Source organism: Lissotriton helveticus, chromosome 7 (genome assembly GCF_964261635.1).
Source record: "Lissotriton helveticus chromosome 7, aLisHel1.1, whole genome shotgun sequence".
In the NCBI taxonomy this organism is placed as follows: domain Eukaryota; kingdom Metazoa; phylum Chordata; class Amphibia; order Caudata; family Salamandridae; genus Lissotriton; species Lissotriton helveticus.
The window spans coordinates 1820174944-1820190038 of NC_136068.1; positions in this window are offsets into that span (position 1 = coordinate 1820174944).

Here is a 15095-nt window from a genome sequence, read left to right on the forward strand (position 1 = left end):
TCAGACCCCAGCACGGTGTGCTTCCTCCTTCGTCCGCGGCTTCCGCGGACGAAGGAGGAAGCACACCGTGCTGGGGTCTGATTGGGACCCCATATTACCCTTCTGTCTAGAATCGGCTCATGAGGCATTGACTCGTCTCTGATAAGCATACTACATCATTATTTTGTTAGTGGTAGGAACTGTGTAATTATAAATTTATAGCTACACACATTGATAGATTAATTTCTTCACCCATATCTGTACATACACTTTAATTTTTTTTGTGGTGTAACACTAGTGAGTGACAGGGGGATCTTCTCCCAGGTCCTGACGAAGAGGCTCCACGCCTCGAAACATGTTGACCCACACAGGAGAGTAAGCCCATTAACTAGCTTGATCTCTCCGCTTCACATTTTTTAAATATTACCAGCCAGTGTTCATTAAACATTTTTTATTACCACTAGGCCAGGTATTTTTTAAACTTCACTCTCTTTATCACTCCTGACCTCACTGACACTCACTCCATTCACATAGCACCCCCATCTAAAGGTGCTCCAGCGTAGTCGCTTGTCGCAGCACTGCCCCGTCCCGCAGCAGGGGCGGGAAGACCCCGATGATGAAGCATGACACCAAGGGCCCTGTTGGTGTGTGAGGGGTATTTTAACAAACAAGGTGTATTCCATTGACATCTGGATATACACCCACCCTACGTGAGGTGGACCCTTTTGATTAACAATAGACTAGAAAAGAGGAGGACGTGCCCACCTTGGTGCCCACCAGCACCACCTCTTCACTCCCCCCTTTGATTTTTCTTAGTAGTCAGGTATATATCTGGAGCAGTAGCTGGCCATGCCTAGGAATGATCGTACATCGCCTACGTCCTCCGGGCTTGGTGTGTCGTTTAGCGCTGCTACCTTTTCTGGGTCTGGTTTCATGCCACTTCCAGAGAATATGTGTCTGAAAAATTTTAGCGTGGGTTTGTGAAACTCACACTTATTTTGGTTGAGTGTGAGGTTGGCTTCCATCAGCGCCTGACAGACCTGATCTAGTGCTTTGTTGTGCTCTTGAGTCGTCGCTCCATATACAAGGATGTCATCGCTATAGTTTAGGACCTGTGGAATGTGATGTATTGTTCTCCTGATGGCCTCTTGGAATATTTCCGCTGCTGATGACACCCCGAAACTTAGTCTTTTATATCTGAATAATCCGAGTTGTGTCGAGAATGTTGTGATGCATCTTGACCTTTCATGTAGTTCTAGTTGGTGGTATCCTTTATTGAGGTCTAGTTTTGAAAAGATCTTTCCTCCATTGAGTGAAGTGATCATGTCACTGATGTGAGGGACTGAATGTCTCTCTCTCTCTATTGCCGTGTTGGGCGCTCTCATATCCACACACAGACGGACTCGGCTGGTTTCTCCTTTTTTTGGGACTACCACGACTGGGGAGACCCATGGGGTTGGTCCATCTGTTCTCTCGATGATATCGGCTTCTAGCAGGTCTTGGAGTTCCTTCTCCATGGCTTCTTGCATGTGAAACGGGATTTTTCGGTGGTGTTGTGCCACCGGTGTGATTTGTTCGTTCATATGCAATTTTATTTGGCAGTTCTTCATTTTTCCCAGGCCTTGAAAGAGCTTGGGGAACTTCTGGATGAGTGCTGGTTTGTCAGTGACTCTGAATAAGATGTTCACCAATTTCAATCGTTCTGCAGTGGCTAGACTCAGGAGGCAGTCGGCTTCAGGCCCCTCGATGACATGGATGTAGGCTGATATTGTGCGATCTTGGTATGACAGTTCGGTCGCGAACTTCCCAAGACATGTTAGTGGCTTCTTGGACATCCACGTATACACTTGTACATGGGCATTAGCCATCTTTGGCGGTGGTTTCATGCGTTGGTATTCTGTTACTAGGAAGTAGGTTAGCGTTTCCCCACTATCTAACACGAACTTGGTGGGGTGAGAGCCAATTTTGATGTCTAGCCGCTGGTACTCTTTCAGCCGATCAGGGTCAGCTACACAATAAAGATATTCCTTTCGGTCTTGAGAGATGGGTGATGGGGATCGGGATTCTCTTGATGACGATCTCCGAGATTGACATGTCCTGCAAGAATGGCAGCTGGATTGTGATGACCCAGTGGATGAGTCTCGTCTATCCTGGACTGCTCTGACATGATGACGACTGTTTGAAGGCTGGTGTTGCCGGTGCCTTGCCATGTGGTCACTCTTTGGTACTACCCCGCACATGCTTTCAAAGTGGTTGTCTCTACCACACTTCCGGCATTGTTGTCCTAGTGCTGGGCATGCATCTGCATGCGGGAAGTCGATTCCGCATCTGTAGCATTTGAGTTGTCTGTCTGATCGTCCCCTCGTGTGACTAGTATCTTTGTGTCCTTTGCTTGACTGGTGGTGATGTCTCTTGGATCTGGAGGAACGCACCTGTGGTGGGGATCGTCCGTGCACTTGTCGAGACTGCATCCTGAATACTTGTTCCCATCTCTCACCTTTCCCGGCTTCCATTTTCTTCGCATGTTCATCAGCTTGTTCATCTACTCTCGTCATCTCTACGATCTCTTCCAACGCGTAGCTTCTCCTGAGCAATTTGCGTCTCAGTGGTTCGGAGAGACAACCTTCTATGACTCTTAGTCGCAGGGCGTCTTCAGTTGAAAACTTGTCAAAATCACAGTACTTCGCCAATCATCTCACAAGTGTTACGAACGCCCCCATTTGTTCACCTTTCTCTTGTGCGGCCAGGTTGAATGTGTACCACTCAAAGTCGATGTTCCTTTTGTGTAGGAACTTGCGGTCTAGTGCTTTGCGTACTTTATCGTAGGAATCAGAGGACTCTTCTGGCAGTTCTTTTATGATTGGTCCACCTTCCCTGCCAATCAGGTTCTTAAGAGCAAACAGTTGCTCTTCGAGGTCTGTCACCTTGGATGCTTTCATGAAGTCCTCAAAATCTTCTATCCATTCTTGCGATCGCGGACCCATGCTCCCACCAGATTGAAGAACGAGGGGCTCGGGCGGTGCAGAAAAGAGGCTCTCATCATGCTTGTGGGGGCTGGGTCAGGCATCGTACACCTGTGGTTCCTGACTGCTTTTACAGGCCTAGTTCACTCTCTGTTATGTTCTGTTGCACTCACCAGTGCTTGTTTGTTACTTCCGTTGCACTCGCCAGTGCTTGTTTGTTACTCCCGTTGCACTCGTCAGTGCTTGATTGTTACTTTGTTGCACTCACCAGTGCTTGTTTGCTGTTGCAGGCTCTTTGCCTGACTTCAAAATGGCCACCGATGGTCCCTCGCAGGGGATTGGCTAATGCTGCCTGACTCTAAGATGGCCACGCGGGAATCTCGTTTCTGGCGAGATTTCGGCCGTCTTTCTTGTTTTCTTCACCGGGGACACAGTTAATCGGCGCTTTCACTCGCCGCATGCAGCCAGGATCCACCGCTGGAGTCACAAGCAGGTAGGGCAGCTTTCTTTTGCTTCTACCACCGGGGTGGGCTCCCGTTGGGGGCTTTGGGCAGTGTGCTTCGGCCTCTTTAAACGAGGCGGGCTCCGCTGTTTCCGCCGCTGAGGTGGGATCTCGGTGGGCGCTGCAGGTAACGCGCTCAAGCCTCCACGCACGAGGCGAGCTCTGGTCTTTCCGCCGCCAGGGTGGCTCCCGGTGGGCGTTATGCGAAACACGCTCAAACCTCCGGACGTGGGGCGAGCTCCAGGCGGGTCAATAACCGCTGGGTGCTGAGTTAGCCTTCTTCACGCACGCGTGGGGACAGGACACCTTCGTCGCCAGATGTAGTGTCGCTCTTTCTACAGAATGCACGCAGACACGGTTGAAGGTACCAGCTCCTTTATTCAGCTCCTTCTTTGGACAGGGCTAACAGCTAACTGACCCCTTGGTCCCCGGCTCCTCCCTTTCCGTCCGCCCTCGTCCCTCGCTCGGGCCGGTCCTAGTGCCTGACCAGTTTGGTCACTGGCACTATTGCATTGACATCATTACAGTGGGCACTGCAGGGTCTGTGAGACACTGCTTCCCGGGGCTATGCCAGGACGGCGCCTCTCTGCTGAGCTGAGACAGTGAAGACTTGTGTCATTACGTGCTCGGTGGGGACTTTGAGGCAGAGGGCACTGCAGGCTCTGTGAGACACTGCATTCAGGGGCTCTGTAAGGACGGCACCTCTCTGCTGAGCTCTGACAGTGAAGACATGAGTCATTACGTGCTCTATTGGGACTTTGGGACAGTGGGCACTGCAGTGTCTGTGAGACACTGCATCCAGGGGCTCTGTAAGGACGGTGCCTCTCTGCTGAGCTCGGACAGTGAAAACGACTTGAGTCATTACGTGCTCTGTGGGGACTTGGGGCAGTGGGCACTGCAGTGTCTGTGAGACACTGCATCCAGGGGCTCTGTAAGGACGGTGCCTCTCTGCTGAGCTCGGACAGTGAAAACGACTTGAGTCATTACGTGCTCTGTGGGGACTTGGGGCAGTGGGCACTGCAGTGTCTGTGAGACACTGCATCCAGGGGCTCTGTAAGGACGGTGCCTCTCTGCTGAGCTCGGACAGTGAAAACGACTTGAGTCATTACGTGCTCTGTGGGGACTTTGGGGCAGTGAGTACTGAAGGGTCTGTGAGACACTGCAACCCAGGAGGCAGTGAGCACTGCAGGGTCTGTGAGACACTGCATCCAGGGGCTCTGTAAGGACGGTGCCTCTCTGCTGAGCTTGGACAGTGAAGACGACTTGAGTCATTACGTGTTCTGTGGGGCATTTGGGGCAGTGAGCACTGCAGGGTCTGTGAGGCGCTGCATCCCAGGAGGCAGTGAGCACTGCAGGGTCTGTGAGACACTGCATCCCAGGGCTATGCCAGGACGGCGCCTCTCTGCTGAGCTGGGACAGTGAAGACTTGAGCCATTACGTGCTCTGTGGGGACTTTGGGTCAGTGGGCACTGCCGGGTCTGTGAGACACTGCAACCCAGGAGGCAGTGAGCACTGCAGGGTCTGTGAGACACTGCATCCAGGGGCTCTGTAAGGACGGCACCTCTCTGTTGTGCTCGGACAGTGAAGACTTGAGTCATTACTTGCTCTTTGGGGCAGTGAGCACTGCAGGGTCTGTGAGACACTGCTTCCCGGGGCTATGCCAGGACGGCGCCTCTCTGCTGAGCTGGGACAGTGAAGACCTGAGTCATTACGTGCTCTTTGGGGGCAGTGAGCACTGCAGGGTAGGTGAGACACTGCATCCAGGGGCTCTGTAAGGACGGTGCCTCTCTGCTGAGCTTGGACAGTGAAGACGACTTGAGTCATTACGTGTTCTGTGGGGCCTTTGGGGCAGTGAGCACTGCAGGGTCTGTGAGGCGCTGCATCCCAGGAGGCAGTGAGCACTGCAGGGTCTGTGAGACACTGCATCCCAGGGCTATGCCAGGACGGCGCCTCTCTGCTGAGCTGGGACAGTGAAGACTTGAGCCATTACGTGCTCTGTGGGGACTTTGGGTCAGTGGGCACTGCCGGGTCTGTGAGACACTGCATCCAGGGCCTCTGTAAGGACGGTGCCTCTCTGCTGAGCTCGGACAGTGAAGACTTGAGTCATTACGTGCTCTGTTGGGACTTTGGGGGCAGTGAGCACTGCGGGGAGGTATGACTCCGTGCATCCAAGTCTGGAAGCACTGAAAGTAACGCCATGGACTTCTCAGCACCGTCTGTGTGGCAGGGAGTTAAAGCGCTTCTCGGCAGGGGTTGTGAGTACTCACAGCCCCCTGCAGGCTGGGGATCTCTTTCTGGCTGTGTAAGGTGACTCAGCAGTTCCTTCAAGTTCGTGCTGTACGTGCCTGCCTCAGAGCCCTGCATGGGGCTGTCCCTTCCCCAGGCGCAGGAAGAACCTGCAAAGCCTGGCTGTGGGAGGTGCTACCTTCTAGGAAACTGTAACCCTCTCGCTGTCACTGTCTTCACATTTCACAGTACACAGCACTGCAATCATGGGCACCTTGGCTTACCAGACACATCAGGGTGGAAATGCACAAACTTTCACTTCACAGACTCCTTTTTATAACGGCGTGACTACCACTCAAAGGGGATACAGCTATGCCAAGTTTCCCTGGTCAACGACTATCTCTTCAGATTCAGTTTTTTAGGTCGAGCAGACACAGTCTGCTCGAGACCTATTGCTGCCCGTATTTGGGAATGTAGACACGAGAGGGGCACGAGCGCAGATTTCACCTCGTGGGCGCGCACGACGCCTTGCCCCTCTCGTGCCTCATATTCCCATGCGCAAACACACTCACACAGCCACACTCACGCATGCGCACATACACAGCCACACGCATACACAGGCACACACACACTGCATACACACACGCATCCCCCCTTAAACAGACACACGCGCACACAGACAGACGCACGCACAGACACACTCGAACACACATAGACACACGCGTGTACAAACTCACCAGGCTCCTCTCCCCTTAGGCATGTTCGCCCCTTTCCGATGTTCTTCACGATGGGACTTCAGCTGCCGGACCTGGGAGGGCGGGGGCTGCCCGCGCATGCGCGGCATTTCTAACCGGGGCTCTCAGAATGAAAGTTAGAAATACCGCGCATGCGCGGGCAGCCCCCGCCCTCCCAGGTCTCGTCACAGAACACGTAAAACACCCAGTGGATAACCCGTGAGGCCTTTTACTACCCTAATTTCTAAGCTATGTCTAATGCTTTGTTTTATTTTCATTTCGCGGCCGATTTTTTTTTTTGCGGCTGCAAATGCTTGTTATTTAGTGTTTTTGTTATGTAGCGCTGCGGTTCCTTCCAGCGCTTTCAGGAGGAGTATGGATTGTCACACATACTTCACTGAGCGTCGATGCCCTCACACTGATCTCGGGTTTATAGCAGTTCTCGGGAGACTGCTTCAGTGTTTTCATTTTAGGGAGATTTTGGAGCTTTAACTCTCTTGCAGAGAGATTTTGTGCAATAACTATGTTATAATAATACGTGTTACTGTAGTTTAGGAAATTCGCGTGAATGCAAATGTTCCTAACACGTGTATATCAAATGTGCATATGAAATGGCATTTTAATTACACAACCGAGAGGATTTATTCTTGTCATTTTTTAGTGTACGGATGCACAGACGTAATTTTCACTACTTCAGCTCGTGCCAGCCACCAGGACAGCTGGACAATGAGGGTCGCACGGCCTTTCTGTGATGTCACATCTATGACAATATTAAACCGGCTGCAGGAAAGCTCAAGGATACTTGTTTCAACTTTTAGGGTCCCTGCTACTGTTTCCTAACCTACAGAAATGGCGAAGGGAGTGCTGGCTGTCAATTTATCCAGGTGTGGGTGTTGTGCCCTCTCAGGATGGCACAGGAGGGTACCGTGGCCTAGCACAGCACTTGACAAAGCTAGATCTTGACCAGGGGGCTCCAAACCTGGCTGCCCCTGTGACAGTCTGCATGTAACATGCATGTCCCGGGCCTGAGCTTGCATGTTCCTGTGTGGGGATGAGGTGAGGTGTCAAAGCAGCGTGGGTGAGAGTGCGCTGTGCCGCCCAGAGGCTGGTATTGATCTTACACGCCTGCCTCTGCCCTGAGTCTAGGGCACCTTTTTAAGGATTTCTTTCACCTGCAGTAGGTCCAGACCAACCCTACTTCTTACCTCTGCCCTACAGTCTGCCCAGTGTAGTGCGCCAGGTGCCCGCTCTTACTGTGCCCTGCATCTTGCCCAGGTTTGCCCTGGTCACGTAGTTGTCCTTTAAACCCTGCTCTGCAGAGTCCTCTTGCACCAGAACCAGTTTTACCATGCTCCGTAGTCTGCCAGCTTGGCATTGGTGCCAGTTTGTATGTCTGCTCTCCAATCTGCCCAGTTGTCCTAGTGCGCCTCATGCCATGTTCAGCCGCCTGTGCTAAGTGTGGCCAAGTGCTGCAGCTGCCCTCTCTCGCTGTGCCCTGTGGTCTGTGCCAATGTCAGCTCTGGTGCCCTGGTTGCCCGGTCCTGCTGTGCCCTGCCGTTTGAGCCAATGTTAGGTTTGGGTCCCTGGTTGCTCAGTCTGGCTGTGCCCTGCAGTCTATGCCAATGTTAGCTGTGGTGCTTTGTGTCTTGTACTGTGCCAGGAAGCCCGGAGTTTCACTTGTAGTTCTGGCTGTGCCCTGTGCACTGCCAAGGTGTACCAGGCGCTCCACTTGCCCATATAGGCTGTGCCCTCTGATGTTCCAAGTTAGCTTTGGTGTACCACATGCCCATTTTGGTTGTGCCCTACAATGTACCATGATGGACGCCGCTGCGCCATTCGCCCATTTTTACTGTTCCATCGCCGTGCATTCACCTGTGTACCACTTGCCCATTGTGGCTTCGTGGCAGGGCTGCCCTGGAGCTCCTCTTGCCCATGCTAGTCTGTGCCCGGCCGTCTGGCCTCTGTGGATTTGATACAATGTTATATCTGTGAACTGAACATGTAGAAAATGCTTAAATCCGTAAATGTACTTAAGTGATATCGAAGGATTAATTCACTGTAGCCCGGAGCTGTGGCACTACATTCCGGTGAATCAGACTTTTGCAAATGTCGTTTTATAAATTACTTTATTCATTTTTACAGTTCATTAGAATTCAGAGAAGATAATTCTGTGCTCCCTCCCACACACACTGCGCCCTCACTCTACTTTAGGCCACACACCCTGCGCCCTCACACTCTGCACCCTCACACACTCTGCACCCTCACACACACTGCGCCCTCAGACTACTTTAGGCTACGCACACTGCGCCCTCACACTACTTTAGGCCACACACTCTGCACCCTCACAATCTGCACCCTCACACACTCTGCACCCGCACACACTCTGCACCCCCAATGCAACATACACTCCAAATACCACTCAGTGCCACATAATTACACACCACATAATTACACTGCGCTCAACGCAACATACACTCCAAATACCATTCAGTGCCACATAATTACATGCCACATAATTACACTGCACTCAACGCAACATACACTCCAGATACCACTCAGTGTGACATAATTACACGCCACATAATTACATTGCACTCAATGCAACATACACTCCAAATACAACTCAGTGCCACATAATTACACGCCACATAATTACACTGCCCTCAATGCTACATACACTCCAAACAATACCATTCAGTGCCACATAATTACACGCCACACAATTACACTCTACTGAATACAACATACACTCCACACAATACCACTCAGTGCCACATAATGGTATGCTACATAATTACACTGCGCTCAACACAACATACACTCCAAACAATACCACTCAGTGCCACATAATTACACGCCACACAATTACACTCTACTGAATACAACATACACTCCACACAATACCACTCAGTGCCACATAATTATATGCTACATAATTACACTGCGCTCAACGCAACATACACTCCAAATACAACTCTGTGCCACATAGTTACACACCACATAATTACACTCTACTGAATGCAACACACACTCCACACAATACCACTCAGTGCCACATAATTATATGCTACATAATTACACTGCGCTCAACGCAACATACACTCCAAATACAACTCTGTGCCACATAGTTACACACCACATAATTACACTCTACTGAATGCAACACACACTCCAAACAATACCACTCAGTGCCACATAATTACACTCCACACAATTACACTCTACTGAATACAACATACTCTCCTCATAATACCACTCAGTGCCACATAATTATATGCTACATAATTACACTGCGCTCAACGCAACATACACTCTAAATACCACTCAGTCCCACATAATTGCACGCCACATAATTACACTGCACTCAATGCAACATACACTCCAAATACCACTCAGTGCCACATAATTACATGCCACCTAATTACACTGCACTCAATGCAACATACACTCCAAATACCACTCAGTGCCACATAATAACATGCCACATAATTACTCTATCTATCTATCTATCTATCTATCTATCTATCTATCTATCTATCTATCTATCTCCCTCACTCTATCTATCTATCTATCGCCCTCACTCTATCTATCGCAATCTCTATCTATTGCGCTCACTCTATCTATCTATCTATCGCCCTCACTCTATCTATCTATCGCCCTCACTCTCTCTATCCATCGCCCTCACTCTATCGCCCTCACTCTATCTATCGCCCTCCCTCTATCTATCGCCCTCACTCTATCAATCCATCTATCGCTCCTCACTCTATCAATCTATCTATCTATCGCCCTCACTCTATCCATTGCCCTCACTCCATCTATCTATCACCCTCACTCTATCTATCTAAAGCCCTCTATCGATCTATCGCCCTATATCTATCTATCTATCGCCCTCACTTTATCTATCTATCGCCCTCACTCTATCTATTGCCCTCACTATCTATCGCCCTCACTCTATCTATCTGTCTATCTATTTATCGCCATTACTCTATCTATCTATCTATCTATCTACCTATCTATCTATCTATCGATTGCCCTCACTCTATCTGTCTAGCTATCTATCGCCCTCACTCTATCTATGTATCTATCTATCTGTCTATCGCCCTCACTCTATCTATCTATCGCCCTCCCTCTATCTATCGCCCTCCCTCTATCTATCGCATCACCACAGCATCACTCAGCACCCCCACAGCATCACTCAAGGGCACCACAACATCACTATGCGCTACCACAGCATCACTTAACGCTACAGCATCACTCGTCGCCACCATATCACTGAGCGCCACTAAAGCATCAATCTGTGCAATCATTCAACAACAACTGGTTCAAATATGTTCTCTCAATGTTTCAAGCTTTATTACAAATGTCACAAAAAGATGTTAATATTTAACTTCTGTTCTTGGATTTTCGTCACAATAAAATACACTGAAGATAATCTTCACAAAGGTTATTTACAAAAGTTTAAACTATTGCCATTATAAATTACAATAACTTTTATTTAAGTATTAATTATCTAAAAAAAATTAAAAGCCTCTGTAATTTGTAATATCAATACATCTAAGTCACGTAAATACAACACATATTGCATTACAAATGCTATAGGTGTCACATTTGCGAAAGTTATAACTATTGGCATTGTAAATGACAAAGCTATTAATTTCGCTATTTTCAAAACCAACACATAAATAAAAAATTTGTCATTTACAATAACAATAGCTCAAACTTTCCTAATGCGAGACCTAATGCATTGCAAATGCTTGTTTTACTTTGCATCTGGGGCCCCTTGTAAAAAACCTGGGCTACAAGTCCAGAATGCAAAGGAAGACCCGGCCTGGGGAAGCTTGACTCGGCCTGCAGCAGCTAGACTAGCATGGAGCAGTTAGAGCATCCTACAAGCTGGAGCTCGTCTGGTCAAGGGCTTCAGGATACTAGACTCAGAGGAATCTCACTGGCTCTCTGTCAACCCTCTGGATTTGATACTCATGGACAGTGCCCTTTAATACTGAAAACCCGCACTGGGTAGGCAGCAGCATCATCGGGGCTCTAGAATAATACAGGGGGATCATTAATTAGTCACAGTTGTTGTGTGTGTAGGATAGAGCGCCCTCCTTTCCATAACTCCCAGGTCAAATATTGCAGATATCAATGCCACGTTATAAATCTCCTTTTTCTTCAATTTATAAATCAACAGGAAAACTGGTTCATTTACCTGGTCCAGGATTTAAGAAGCTGACAAAGGGAGGCGGGAGACGCATTCAGAGCATAGTCAGGACCCAGGAACGTTGACAGCCAGTAAAGTTAGGTAGCAGTCAGTAACAGAAAATGCATAGGGAACCCTCAGGGGATCTAATAACGACCTAATAGCAGGTTAGCACAGGTCAAGGTATCCTTGAGCAAGCCACAGAGTAGGACGTTCATTTCGCACAAGGTGGGTCAGCAGATGCAGGATTTGTAAAGGCACCTCTTCGTGGTTAGCTGAAGTCTTATAGGTCCATGTGCACTGCTCTCTTTCTCCCGGTTCTGGGATTGGTTGGAAGACATGAGAGACAAACCAACAACAAATCCAAGCAGGAGACAAGGCCTCATCCCATTGCCTTGACAGTAGTCCAGCGCTCTCGCTGACATAGAGGGGCTAATACTCTGGATCCCCATTCTTCTATATGGGGCCCTTGTCACATGAATCCCCAACAATGGCCGAAGACTCCAGGAAGGGCCAGCCGCGGCACGTCGTGCAGGCCAGACCACGAAAGATCCGTCCTTCTCTGCTTCTGCGGCAGTGGCAGCAGGAAGCAGCTAAGACACCGGTCTCTGCTCCTTTCACTTCTTCCAACACCCCCTCCAAGCCTGGATCATTTTCAAAACTACCTGCACCACCAATGAAGCCTTCAGAAACAAATCCTCATGATATCTGGATGAGAAGCTAACCATTTTGAGCAGACGATGCCCTGTAGCAGTCAACGCTTTGCCAGGCTTGAAATATAGACACACCATTATAACAAGCATTTGCAATGCAACAGGTCTCGGGTTAATTAAGTTTGAGCTATTGGCATTGCTAAATATTGCAACACCAACTGCAACAAAAGCTATTGGTGTTGCATTATTTAGCAATGCCAATACCTCAAACTTTAATAATGCGACACCTATTGCATTGCAAATGCTTGTTTTCCGGGTTGTTGGTACCTGTGGTGGGGCACTACGTGCGTCTATGCACTGTAAAGCAGAACACAGTTCTCAAGAAGTGTATAGTGCCCCACGCTGGTATACCCCAACACACTACGAAGGCCAGTCCGATGCTGGCGTGAGGGGGGGTGGAAGGAGGGTGGGGGATCAGGGGGTGGGATGAAAAGTTAACGCCGTTCCAGATGAGGGGGCTGTGGCTGTGTGTGGTGGGGTCGAGCTGTGGCTGTTTCATGGGATCGGGCACAAGCAAAGACCAGAATAATGTTTACAGGTCCGTGCTCGGTCTCAAGTTGTTAAGGGCCATGCACAGCAGCTCTTTTTAGTTATTAATCAGCAGCTGCCTGCTTAGAACCTGCCGTGCTGGGTGATGTTATTTCCCCCTCGGCAAGCAGAGCATGTTACTGTGGGTGAGATTGGGCGTGGGTGGGTGGGGGGGGGAGGAAGGCGGCAAGGGCGCTGGGCACAGAGCTACCAGGGGGATGGATGCACGCAGTGACTCTAACCTTGTTTACTGAACGTTCTCTGCCATGGCTGAGGGGCTTGGATTAAATTGCACTGCGGACAGCTAGTCCAGACAGACGCTATTGTAAAGATGTGGTGCACGCGCACATATGCTTTCAGTTATCGCGGCCCGTGTCTGGCCACAATAATTGAAAAAACAAGACAGTGCTGTTATCAGCGCCGCGCGGCCCTCTGCAGACTCCCCTTGCATTCCAGAGAGGCACGCGACGCGATCCGGACTCCCATGCCATGCTATGCTGTGGAGACAAGACCTGGCCGCGCGCACAACGTTATCCTATGGGGAAACGCTGCGCGCGGCCAGGTCTTGTCTCCCTTCTTCGTTCTGAGACGGCTGAGACGCCGACTATAGTTCTCTGGCGAGTAATCCCAGTCTATATACCCAGGATATTGAGGTATTTGGATAAAATATCAGAAACTCACAAAATATTGTGTCAAAATTATCGAGGACAAGTATATAGTGTAGCTAATTTTCTGAAGTCTTATTATATATAACTCCACATATATGTACCTTCACATTATATATCTTCAAGGTACGTAGATCTGCAGTCAAGAATAGTAAATGTATACATCCCTATTTGCACAATATCCTTGTTCTCAATATTTTTGACACAATATTCTGTCCACAAGATATTTGTGTTTCCGATATTCTGTCAGCGATCCAATATTGAACAACATCCTCATCGACATGATAAATGTGCCCCCCGGCCTGGCATTGAGATAGCACGGAAGATAATGTCATCTCAGCAGTATGGTACCCACCTTCTGTAGTGCTAGAGGCACTCTTAGGGTCCGGCACCACGTGATGACCTTTGACTACCATCATTTTGACTTTTGGTGTTTTACTTTACCCTAACCTGAATGTACGTCCTGCATATACCTTTTTCCTTGAAGATTTAATCTTCAAGTCTTAAAGTCTTAAAGGTCTTAAGGGGTTACTCCGCCCACTGCTCCCGTTCTCCTTCCTACCTTACGCTTCTTTGCACATGCTGCTTACTGCTACCTACAATACAATTTTAATAACTTTTAAACCTTGATTGTGACTTTTATACATTGATTTTGTATGTACTGATGTATTTGATTTTGAATTTGACTGCCGATCTTTGAGGGCTGATTACTTCCTGGTTCCCCTGCTTGCCATAGAGAGTCGCCATTTTGGGGCAGTGCGATCTCTAGCTTATTTTGGCTGGTGGGACAATAGATATGCGCGCTGCGCAGACGCGCTACAGGCTCGCCGAAGGCGTGCCTAAGGGAAGCCCGTCTGCGCCCGTCAGCGTCCCGTCGGGCTCCCCTTCTTGAGGGTAGGTTGCACTATACCAGTCATTATCTGTGTACTCCCTGCCTCCAACCATGCTCCCATCATAGTAACTGGGATGTGCTTGGTTGCCAAGATACCATCTGCCCAGCGTATGATTTCGGGCTGGGCTTGGACCTGGCAAATTCAGCCCAATCCAGTATCTCACTCGGTAGGCCCAGAAGGGTTCCTCCAATTCTTGCTGCCTTGAATAATGCGCGCTCACTCAAGAAACACCATCTTGATGTTTTTGACCACCTCCTTTCATATAAACCAGTAGACCTCATGTTTATTATGGAGACTTGGCTTGATGCCACATCTGATCCTATGGTCGTCTTGGCCATTCCTGATGGTTACAGGATCTCTATAGCGTCCAGAGGGTAGCCATTATATAAAAGGATAAGTGGGACTTCCACAGGGGTGATGCTAGTTCATGGGGGGAATGCAAAGCCCTTGACTTCAGCATTCACTTCTCGGCACATTTTACTCTTGATTTATAGGCCTCCTGGCCCAGCTGGGGCTTTTCTCAAAGGTTGGGATGATGCTGCTGTCCCCCGGGCTCTTCGCTTCTCACACTACATATGTCACGATCGTCAAACTCCTCAGGATCAGGGCGATGCTTAAAGGGGTCCACCTCCTGATTTCCCACACTCTGACTGAATGACCATACACAGAGTGACAGGAGTGACAGGAGTGCTCTC